This window comes from Ceratotherium simum, chromosome 23, assembly GCF_057802395.1.
Source record: "Ceratotherium simum simum isolate JZ-2026a chromosome 23, ASM5780239v1, whole genome shotgun sequence".
Taxonomy (NCBI): domain Eukaryota; kingdom Metazoa; phylum Chordata; class Mammalia; order Perissodactyla; family Rhinocerotidae; genus Ceratotherium; species Ceratotherium simum.
The window spans coordinates 33753049-33766255 of NC_141922.1; positions in this window are offsets into that span (position 1 = coordinate 33753049).

The following is a 13207-nucleotide window of genomic DNA, read 5'->3' on the forward strand; positions in this document are numbered from 1 at the left end:
TACATGGGAGAGAACCACAGAGTAACTCGACAAATGGTGGAGGTTTTCACCTTAAATAACATATTCAGGTAAACAAAGGAGGATGTTGGGGGTGAGGGGAGTCAGCTATGGGAGATTACAAGAGAGAACAGTAAACAAGAGTATGCAGATTTAAGTCCTCACTTTCTGCACTGATAAGAGTTTCTAGAGATAAGATCATCCCCCCTTCTTCTGGTACAGAGAGGGAGATATCTTTACAAATGGAGACGTCCCTTATAAATGTAAATGTCCCTTACAAAGGATAACTTCTACTTTTACTTGGTTTCAGAGCTTTGATAAGAATGGGCTTAGCAAGGACCCTCCCAGTCTATCCATACCCGGAGTTAAATTCTTTTAGGCGGTTAGAGGTCAAAGTTTTGTTCAGAGAAAATGATCAAGGTAAAAAGACATATTTTGAGGTGGCCAATTTTGATCTCTCACACCACTTTGTTGATTAACTATTTGACTCTTGGTAAGTCTTAATCTTTGGTTCTTAGCTCTTAATCTGTAAAAGAAGATAATGATTATAATGCATACATATCAGAATTTTAGAGACAGAGATCTGAAGAGATAGTGAATATGAAAATGCTTAGCATATAAACTGTATAGTGCAGGGTTTCTCTTACTTGTTAAGCCTCCTTATGTGGACTTTGGAAGTGGCTGAAACCACTTGGAGTTCCCCCATGCAGAGTTACTTAGAGGAAGAAAAAAATTACTAGACCCAATAAAATAAAACTTTGAGGGTCATTGGCACAGAGAAGCTGTTGGAAATAATAGGATGAAATGAGATCAACTTGTCCAGGAGAAGAGAGAGAAAATAAGAGGACTGGGTCGTGAGTTACTCCAACATTTAAATATCAGATGGAGTGGAGAAGTCAGGAAAGAAAACAAAAGGAGAGGGGGGAGAAAAACAAGAGGAATGTGATGCCACCTACGGAAAAAAACATTTCAAGAAGGAGCAAGTGGTAAACCATGATAAAAGCAGCTAAGAGGTCTACTAAAATGAGGGCAGATAATTGACCATTAACTTTGGCAGGATAGCTCACTGTTAACCTTGATAAAGCCATTTCAGTTGAGAAATGAGTCAGAAAAGCTGGAACAAGTTGAGAAGACAACGGGAGGTGTGAAGCTGAATTGAAAAAGTAAAGACACAGAGATTATTACAGTAGTTAAGGTCATATTACATTGACAGAATTAGTCAAAGGTATTCAGATTCTGTGATGATACATTCCTACAGAGTAATATAACTATTACAAGAGTTGCCTTTTTCTTTTTTTTCGTTAAGCGACTTAGGTATGGAAAAAGTTCCTGTGAAATTACTAATTCCATTTAGGAACTAAAGGTAAAATTATCTGATAGAATTGACTATTCAGAAAGAAATAATTATGTTGAGTCACCAATGAGGATTATAAAATATCATTAATTCGTATCACAAAACAAAAAAATTGCATTTTCATATAATAGGCATGATCAGCCCAAAACACTAGTCTAATTAATAAATGGAGGATCTGTTTAAACAACTCCTGCTTGCTAGGAAGCCATTATGCTAGGTTTTTTGCTAAATTTAAACAACTGAAAATAATTTCAATTCAAAATAAGCACCAATACATTTTTATTTGATAAACTACTTTATTGATGTATGATCTATACATAGTAAATTGCAGATTAAATAAAAATTATAACATTTCAATATGTTCATATACACACAAAATCCTCACATACTCGGGATAACGAACATATACATTCTCTCAGTCAGTTCAGGATGCAATAACAAAGTACCATAGACTTGGTGGCTTATAAACAATGAAATTTTATCTCTCACTGTTCTGGAAGGTGGAAGTCCCAGATCAGGGTGCCAGCATGGCCAAGTTCTGGTGAGATACCTCTTCTGGGTTGCAGACCACCAACTTCTTGTTGTATCTTCACATGATGGAAAGAGAGTGAGAGAGCTCTCTGGACTCTCTTTTATAAAGGCACTAATCCCATTCATGAGGGGCTCCATCCTGGTGACCTAATTACTTTCCAAGGGCCCACCTCCTAATACTATCACATTGCGCATTAGGATTTCAACACATGAATTTGGGGAGGACACATTCAGTCCATAATGCTCAGAAAATATATTTGGTGTGAATTGAATCCTATTACATTTATTGATACTTAGTTTTTGGCTCAGTATATGTTTATCTTGGGAAACATCCTATGTGTGCTTGAAATAATGTATATTCTTTTGTTGTTTAGTGGAGTGTTCTATAAATATCATTTAGGTCAAGCTGGTTGATAGTGTTGTTCACATCTATATCACTTATCTATTTCTTTTATCAATTATTGAAAGAGTGATATTCAAATCTCCAGCTCTAACTTTTGATTTCTTTATTTTTCCTTGAAGTTCTATATTTTTCCTTTAACATTTCTTGTAGTTTGGGTACGCTGGTAATGAATTCTTCGAGCTGTTGTATGTCTGTGAAAGTCTTTATTTCATTTTTGTTTTTGAAACACAGTTTTATTAGATAGATAATTTTATATTGATTTTTTTTCATACTTTAACGAATTTACTCCATTGCCTTCACATTTGCATTGTTTAGGATGAAAGAAATCTGTCTTCCTTATCTTGGGTCCTCTGTATGTAATGTGTAAGGGAATTTTTCTGTTCATAAGATGGTCTTGTTTTCAGTGGTTTTGTGTAACTTGATTGTAATACGCCTTGGCGTAGTTTTCTTCATCTTTCTTGTGCTTGAGATTCATTGAGATTCTTGGATCTGAGGCTTATAGTTTTTATAAAATTTGGAATTTTGGGGCCATTTTTCCTTTTAAATATTTTTCTATCCACCTCTCAGTCCTCTCCTTCCTGGAATCCAATTACACTCATACTAGGCTGATTGGAGCTATTCCTCAGCTCAATGATGCTCTTTTAATTTTTTAAAATTATTTTTTCTCACTATGTTTCACTTTCGATACGTTCTATTGCTTTGTCTTCAAGTTTGTTAGTCGTTTCTTCTACAATATCTAATCTGCCGTTAACACCAAGCAGTGTGTTTTTTCATCTTAGTAGTTTTCATTTCTAGAACCACTATTTGAGCCTTTTAAATATTTTCCATGTCTCTATCTAACTTTTTAAACATATGGAATACAGTTTTGTGACTATTTTAATGTCCTTGTCTGCTACTTGTAACATCTGTGTCAGTTTGGGGTCGTTTTTGATTGATTTTTCTCCTTATCATAGATCATATTTTCCTGCTTCTTTGCAAGGCTGGTAATCTTTGAATGGATGCCAGGTGTTGTGAATTTTACCTTGTTGGCTGCTGGACGTGTTTGTATTCTGATAAATGTTCTTGAGCTTTGTTTTTGGGATACAATTAACTTACTTGAAAATAATTTGATTCTTTTCCTTTTTGGCTGGTGGGAACAGACATTTTCCTGGCCCTGTGTGAGCATCAGGCCCTGTTACTTTTAATCCATTCAGATGGTTCTTCTCACAATCTTAGGTAATTTCCTTACATGCAAGCGCTAGTAAGCACTCTACCGAATACTAAACAGGGAACTTCTGCAGACCTCCTGAGTTTTCTCTCTGTGCAACTCTCTTCTCTCTGTTACTCTGTCTTATGAACTCTAAGAACTTGATATCCTGTGATCCTGATTCCATCTCCTCAAGTAAGGTAGTTGGTTTGGCACCACATAGGTTCCATTTTCTGTTCCATGGACTGGAAACTCAAGGCAGTAAGCTGGGGCAATAATAGAGTACACCTCATTTGTTTCCTATTTCTCAAGATCACTGCCCTTCATTGTCTAATATCCAGTGTCTTGAAAAACATTGCTTCTTATATCTTCTTTTTTTCTTCTTTTGACTGATTCAGTGGGAGGCCACATATGGTCCTTATTACTCCATCTTGACTAGTCCGAATAGAGTCAGACATCTTTTAACGATAGAGATACGTTCTGAGAAATGCTTTGTTAGGTGATTTCATCATTGTGTGAACATCATAGAGTATACTTACACAAACCTAGATGGTACAGCATACTACACATCTACACTATATGGTACAAATCTTATGGGACCACTGTCATATATGCAATTAGTTGTTGACCAAAACGTCATTATGCGGCACATGACTGTACACACTTTTGATCTTGGATTTCTTTCCTAATCCACTTATCTTAAGAAGTAAAGTAAGCTACTCCTGTAGATTACACTACATCCAATTGAAGCATCATTCATACCAGTTGTCTGACATTATGTCAAAATATTTTATACCAAAATCTGACTCACCAAATATTTGTCAGTGAAATTCTATCATCTATACAAGGAGGAAATATATTTCATTTTTCTTAAATTCATTTACTTTTACTGAGAATTTATGAGCTATTTGTGCCATTATATTTATACTTCAAGGATAAGATACAATTAAAAAAGAATATCAATACAAATGAAACACATACAAAGGAAGAAAAGGATGACAATGTCTTTGGATAGATGCTTATAGCAATGTATACTATAATAATTATCTACAACCATGGAAATTCAGTTTTCAAATAGCTTTTCTCTATGCCTATTACTCATCAAAAAGTTAAACTGTAGAATGTTGAAAGCTCCATAGCATTGGAAATAGTACATTCATCTCCAGAAGACTGATTCACTTGTGCAAGTTTGTGCCTTCCCTTGAACATGATGGGGAGTGGGAGGGGGGGAAATTTCATTGTCCATTAACCTACTTTACAGCCAATTTAAAAGTCAAAGTCTCTATCATATGCTTTAACTTTAGGAACATAAATCCCAAATGTTAAGAACTTTAATGAATACATCAGACATTGTTTATAACACCTTTATATTGAATATTGAGACTCTGTCCTTGGTGGCAACTTTAAAATGGATTTTTCTTCAGAAATTTTAGTCAGTTAGAAACAGAGAAGACTATACATAAATCAACACAGTAAAACAAAGCCTGGGACATTATATATGCCATATTGCTTCTGGGACTAACACGTAAGAGAAATCCAAGATAAACCTGTAATTTTTCTTCTTTGGTGACACTGCTAGAACATTAAAAGTGGTGAGAATAAGAGGAATGGAATTGTTTAGCATAACTTCTTGAGGACATCTGCCTCTAACATTTTTTCACATCAGAAAGAGATGTACTAAAAATCTTCTATGTTGCGAAATGAAAAGATGTTTTATAAGAAATTCGGGAATGATCTTCCTTTTTTTCCTATTTCTTTTCTGAAGACTTCTCCTGTCAGTAATTACTCTAACAACTCTGTCCTTATGCAGTAATTAAATCCTTCTCTTTTCTCCACGACACGTGCTCATTTCCTACTCACAGCTTTCAAGAAGTAACCCATTCACAACTCATGCTGTGCATAAAGTTAAAAGATAGTACAACAGCAGCTACATTAGATAGCTCCATTGTCAACATCCAATTGAAAAGAAAAAAAAATTATTCTAAGTGAACTAAGAAGCAATAAGGCCCTGATTAGAGAGTTCTCTTCCCAGATGATATTCTACACATAAGTTTTAATTTCCTCTTTTCCCAATGCTCAGTTGAAATGACAAAGGTAAGAAGTATGGAAAATGCTAGTCCCAATTTTAAATTAGAGATTGAGTCCAATGACAGAATTATAGTGCTAACATTTTCATGGTCAAAATGCAGATTGGGCACACTGTTCAGTCACAATTCACAACACAGACAAAGAAAGCCCAATGAAATAACTAATAAGGGTCTGCCATATTCTCTGATGAAATCTGTCTCAACTACTAATATTGGGAGACTCCCTGTGAAAGACTGGAAGCAAACACACACGTTCTCCAACACCTGAAAAGTTGGGAAACCTATATTTCCACTGCCAGTCAGTGGAAGGATATGAAATACCTTTTACTCTCACTGAAACAATAAGAAATTACTACATAAACAAATCTATATATAGAAATATAGTAGATAGATGATATACATAGATAGGTAGGTAGGTAGGTAGATAGATAGATAGATAGATAGATAGATAGATAGATAGATAGATAGATGTAAATACACATATACGTAAACATATTTTCTTTAAAGAGATGTGGGCACAAAGAAACCTAAAACCTGAAAGCAATGAACTCAGAGGGATGAGACCTTCTGCAGTGACAAGGGAACAGATGAAGGAAACTTCCATACTTAAGACCTATGGCTTATGTTGTGGTGAGGGTGGGGGAGAGGACAGGCAGAGAACTAGCCTTTTGAAGAATAAACGTCTTGCCTTCCTTGAGGAGAAACCAGGCAAACTTCTCAAAAACCTGTGGACTAGTATGTCACGTTTTAATCTGGAGAAAGCTAAAACTCAAAGATAATGTTCTCTGCCAAGTAATTCACTTACACAGAAATTTTGCTGAGTAATCAGAGGCTGCGAGAGGGCTGAAAAGCTGAAAAAACTCTCTGGTTCCACAGTACCACAATTTTGATGTCTGGAGATCTGCAAGTGTGTCTTATTTTCTCACCGTCACTGAGTCTTTCAGTCCTTGGTCCCTTAATTCCATAGTCTGTTGTCTTACATTCTCATAGTACCAAGACTTCAGTCTTGGAATCCCACAGCTTGTGGTATGGAAATCTCACAGTCTGTAAAACACATGGTCTCAGAATCTTGGGATCTCACAGTCTCCCAAGTCTCATAGGCTCAAGGTCTTGGAGTTTTGAGGTCTAGCATTACTATAATGTTTGGTTACAAGGTCTTCCTGGAAAGAGAACCTGAATTCACTTTCAAAATGCTTTGGAAGCTGTTGCAACCAAATCCTGATACAATTCAACTTATGATATAATCAAAACTATCCGCCCCTGGGCAGCATAGAAAATTGGGGACTAGGCTAAAAAACAAAAAGTCTTAGATACCTGGTACTTAAATTCCAAGCATATTTGACAGAATAGCAGGAAGATCAATGAAATTGAATACAAGTCAATAGAATTCAAAATGGTAGCATAAAAAGAAAGAAGATTATGAAATAATCTACTTGGGGTAGGCAAAGATTTCTTAAACACAAAAAGCACTAATTGTAAAAGAAAAAATTGATAGGTTAAACTTCATCAAAATTAAAAACTTGTGTTCTTCAAAGTAGACTGTTAAGAAAATAAGAAGTCAAATCACAAAACGAGGGAAAACATTTGCAAACATTTATCCAGCAAAGGACTTATATTCAACTATACAAAAAAATTTATATAAAGAAAAACAACCCAATAAAAATGGGCAAAAGACTCAAGAAGAAATTTCACAAAAAGTAAATATATGCTAATAAGTACATTATAAGATACTCAACATTAGTCATCAGCAAAATCAAATCAAAAAACAATAACATGGTACCACTTCATACCCATTAAAAAACCTGACAAGGCCAAGTTCTGGCAAGGATTTAGAGTAAATGGAACTCTCATACATTGATGATGGAAGTCAGATGGTCCCACCACTTTGGAAAACTAGCAATCTTTTGTAGAGTTAAATATATACCTATCCTATGACCCAGCATTTTCACTCTTAGGTATTTACCTAGGAGAGGTGAAAATATGTGTCCACAAGAAAATTTGTTTATCAATGTTCATATAAGCTTTACAAATATTCTAAGCAGGAAATCACCCAAATGTTCATCAACATTTGCATGTGTAAACAAAGTGTAGAATATTCATACAATGGTGTTCCCCAGCAATAAAAATGAACAGACAACTGGTACACAAAACAACATTAATAAATCTCTAAATATTATATCAAGGGAAATAAATCAGACACAAAAATGTATGTACAATACTATTCCAATTATTTTAAATTCTACCACTTCAAAATGGTGATATGAATAAAATCAGTGGTTTGGGGGATAAAGAATTGACAGAAAGGGCCAGCCCGGTGGCGCAGCGGTTATGTGTGCATGCTCTGCTGTGGCAGCGCGCACCGATGCACCATTTGTCAAGCCATGCTGTGGCGGCGTCCCATATAAAGTAGATGAAGATGGGCATGGATTTTAGCCCAGGGCCAATCTTCCTCAGCAAAAAAGAGGAGGATTGGCAACGGATGTTAGCTCAGGGCTCACCTTCCTCACAGAAAAAAAGGATTGACTGAAAAGATCATAAAGAAACTTTCTCTGGTGATGAAAATGTTTCATACCTTGATTGGGAAAGTGGCATGGTGTATATATTTGTCAAAGCTCATTGAACTGTTCACTTAAAATATGTTCATTGTATGGTACATAAAGTACATTCAATAAAGTTACTTGCAAAAGAAAAGGAAAAGAAGGAAAACCATTTTAAGCAATCAGAACAAGTGTGAAAAAATCTTTTAAAGACACTTAGAATTTACATTCTTAATGAAATATTATTAATTATAACCACCATTTATTGAATATTCACTATTAGTCAAGGACTGGGATAAGCATTTTATACACACAATCTCATTCAAAATATCGCAGTAAAACTACGTTACATTAGCTTGAAACACATAGATGCAATAATTTTTAGTCAGTCAGATGAAAAATATCATAAGACACACAGAGAGAATTTTCCTCCACAAAATACATCATTCAGAGAATAGTGTTTTTTGTTTGCCTCATGGATTACGTCCTTCATATTTACTGCCAGATAATTCTTATGTTAACTAGTTATGTCCTGAAACATTTGTTTCACCAACTCAGTTGCTGTCAGCAGAAACACTCCTTCCATATTTTCCATTTTGTTTGCTATCATATCACCTCAGCCTCCACAGCTGACTGGGTCAGCATTCCTGCATGACTATACTGCCAAGGTCTCTTCCAACTGGACAATAAAGATAAATCAATGGATACCATCTGTGAGGTCAGAAACTATCCGCACAAGATTAAATCATGTGTTATCTTTTATTATTTTATAGAAAAGTGACTAAGAATAGTGTTAGATCAAATTTGTTTCCTCTGTCTCCATTCTTCAACCCAGAGAGGAATTATATGTCCTTCACATCCTGCAAAGCTCTAAAAAGACTCAATTTGTTACTTAGACCTAAGTGCCTTTAAACATTTGGATTTTAGATCACACATGTAGCCTAGAAAAGTTATCAAATGCCACTGTCCTTTTCTTGGTCCCAGCACAGTGAGTGCCGTATTTGAAAGGTGACTTTTCATCATGGATATTACATATGAAATAGTAGAATTTGTCTTTCTTCTCTTCCTGTTTAAGTTATTCTTCAATCACACTGTAAGCAAAATTGGAGCCATCAAACTTCTATGGCGGTGAAGCAACAGTCTAACTAAACAACCACAGCAAAACCTGCCTTTCAGCACACTGAGAAAATCCCAAGCTCCTTTCTCCTCATCATTCACTGCATTAACTTATAATTCACATCCACGTGGCTTTATAATGAGAAAAGAGTTGGAAATGATAGAATTCTGACTTATAAGAACAAAAAAATTCTGAAGTCAATCCCAAAGAAAGAAAATATACTTAAAAAATTTTTATGATGTATTCTCTACATTCATGATGTAGAAAATAAAGTATATAATGAGACTACATTTTGATTATTGCTAAAGAAAATATGTTGACAATAACAAAGCCATATTTGAAATACAAGAATGGAGCTAAAATAGGTTGTAAACTTACACATGCAATAAAATAAAAAATCTCTCTCAATTAAAGAGAGCTGAAGTGTTCAGTCCAAATGAACTTTAATATTAAAGGAATTTGAACAAAAATTGGCAAGCTTGAATTTTGGATTGTGATGTTGCAAATATCATATTCTGTGATGGTGTTTTAATATTTATAATACAATTATTTTAAAAGGAACTATTACAAAGCTATGTCATATAGCCTATTTCATCTCTCTGAAAAATGTAATTTATTGACATGATTTGTTTTTATTCCTACCATCTCTCCTATACAGCATTAAAAATTCAATGTTACCTCACAGAGGAGATCTCAAATTATATTATATGTCTATCTCCAAAATAAGAAAAGACATATAAAATTTATAAGTCCTGCTTTTGCATCAAACCAATGTGTGATGCATAATGGTTCAGAGATACGTGATATTCTTTTTTATATTGGGAATTAAGAATGGGGTATGTAATTTCATTTACATCCATATACTTGTGTTTTTTTAGTAGTTCTAAAAGGATCAAACTATTTATTGCTTATTATGTGTTTCATAGGTAGGTGATAAGTGATCCTCAGGTTTAGTATTCCATTTTTACTTGGTGTCCTGAAGGTAGGATTTCGTCAATAATTTCTCCATTCATCTCATCATGGATTTCTTATGATCCAAATATCAAAATATAGGATAAATATACATGAGATATTCATAAAAGACAATGAGGGTATCTACCCAATATCCATTTAACTTCTCTTTCTTACTAATATAACTTCAATTGTGTTCAGGGCAGCAATATACCTAGAGAAAACAATTTAATCTCTCAGCCTCAATTGCTGTTAAGGATGGTCATGTGTTATATTTCTAGATGATGAAATGTTGGAGACGGCTTTTTTTTTTTTTGATGAATAAAAAAGAAATTCTTCCTACCAGGAATATGGATATAATAGGCAGACATCTTGTGAGCACGAGAAGAAAAGATCCATGTTAAGAAGAACAGATCTGGAAATTGGAAGGCAATTGAGATTTTGATAGCATACTTGAGCAGATGTGCTAAACCTGGACTACGTATGTCCAATTTCGTGTTAAGCAGGAAAAACTAAACCACATTTGGCTAAGTTACTCTTTTTGTGTTTCTGTTACATGCTCTGGACACAATTGTAATATTGTGCTCTTATTACTTAGTTAAGAAAACTGTAATTCTTCATTAAAATTTGCCAGCCTCTACTTTTTCAATCACTTCACTTGATGTCTCTACCTTGAGACTCAGTCCTGCCCGATTTCTGAGCTAAGAGCAAATAGAACAGTAAGTATATTAAGCATTTCAGCACCATCATCTAGAAAGTCTTGCAATAAATCTTGCTGCCAAGACGTGAGGATTTAGCTCCCGATCATCCCTATACTTTGAAATACCAGCTTAGCCTTATGAACTTGTTTTCTGTGGGTTGCTTAAGCCTCAATCTATTTATGTAAGAATCTGATATTCTGCCTAATCCTTGCTAGTGTCCTCCTAGAGGAATAGATCCTTCTAGCTAATGAAGATATGAGGACATTTTCCAGCCAATGACTGGAGTTGTATCGTGAATGAACAGATCATCACCTTTCTAAAGCTGTCACTACTTTATCCATCTCCAAGTACCTCTGGTCTCCTAGAACGTCTTGCTGACTGTTCCATCTACTGGAGTAATCTTGTCTGTCCTCACACATCTCAAAAATTTATGGTTGCTGGACCAGAACTAAGCTTGTTCTGCTGATTGAATACTATGTATTACGTTTTGGACTGTGCAAATGTCTTATGTTGGGTCAAATTTTGCAGCCATTTGTTTGCTCTAGTATAAGGTAATCAGAGTTGCTAAGATCCCATTGAGTATCACGTCTGAAATCTTTCCAATTATGAATGATCTGAGAAGCTGATATTACCCATGAAGTTATCATGCAATTTGAAATTCAGAATTTCTTATAAAAAATAGAAGTTTGAACTGGATGTGGTTTGAAATTGGAAAGTCCACTGGAATCAGTAGTCATTTAAGGCTTGACCCCAAAATAACAGACAGTGATAGCTTCTCCATTGCTTTTAGACTTTAAAAATCTTGAAACTTTCTAATCAATGCTAAATAGTAACCCTTTAAGAGATAAAATGGTCAAAGCCAATATAAGGTTTACTGTAGGTTTCATTTATAGCTTTGAATTTATTGACAGCTTTGAGTTATGAGCCTAATTTTTAAATTGTAGTATGGATCTCAGGTTATTAATGCTTCTTTAAACTATATCTAATTTTAATAGAATTACAGTGGGATAAAAAACAGTGAAAATCCAATTCTAGTTACTGTAAAACTAGAATAAGTCCTCATGCATTTTGCTTCTTTAAAAATTATATTTTAGGGGGCCGGCCCGGTGGCACAAGCAGTTAAGTGCGCGCGCTCCGCTGTGACGGCCCAGGGTTCCGGCCGCTTCTCAGGCCATGCTGTGGCAGCGTCCCATATAAAGTGGAGGAAGATGGGCACGGATGTTAGCCCAGGGCCAGTCTTCTCAGCAAAAAGAGGAGGATTGGCAGATGTTAGCTCAGGGCTGATCTTCCTCACCAAAAAAAAAATAGTATATTTTAGAATATGAAACAGCTATCTGATAAATTGGATCTATGTCTGTCTGCTATATATAACTAGCAGTAAGTCAAGCTCCCTCCTCTGAGCTGATGGCATAGTGTTATCAAGATGCCCAATAGCTTGATTGAGACAGCTGGTATTTGAGGTACACAGTATAAAGGGCACATAACTAGCAACTGTTCTAAGACATTGGCACCTTATCTGTTGGATGTTACATGGCAAGAGAACAGCATATGTGAGCTGCATTGTAGTGGCTGCCATGGAAACCACTTAACTAAGTTAAGATGTAAAGTTTTACTCAGGGCTTTTATAGTAATTTAAAAACATATTTAAAAATTAATTTTTTAATTTTTTTAAAAATCAGCCATCAATATTACTATTTGCTCTTTTAGTAAGTATCACATTTGATCTTTGTGCTTCAATGTCCTCATCCAGAGGGACAGTACTATACTAGCCTAGCCCACTTTTTAGGGTTATTATATCAAATGAGATCATGTGTTAGAAAGTAGGCTACACTCCTGCCATAAGGCAATATGTAGGATACAACACAATTAAATGGCATAAAATAAGGAGCTGCATTTTTTCAAGGTTAGTAAACTGACTGGAGGGACAGAGCCCAGGTAGCCTCCAAGAAATTCCATCCCAAGCAGTCCATTTCCTGTTTATGGTTTAGTGCCATCTGGTGGTGGTTCTATCTTTTGTCTTAAATATTGGTGGGAGCAATTCTAGGTTCTGTGTCTGGTTGGAAAATTCAGGACTGCAGCAGGGATTTCAGAAATCTCCTGGCTGCTGATGTTTGCTCCATCCGTATTGAAGATATTGGGAACAGATAATAGTGGAAATGAGAGACTCAACTTACACCTCCTCATCTGCCGCTGCCGTTTTCCTACCCCATCTTACTCTTCCTCTTTTGCCCACCCTACTCCAGAAGATAAGACATTTAGCCCATCCCAGTTGGAAGACATAAAGTGGATGAGTAGAAGACAGGAGCTATTACAACGTCAACAATCAGGTTACATCCAAATCAG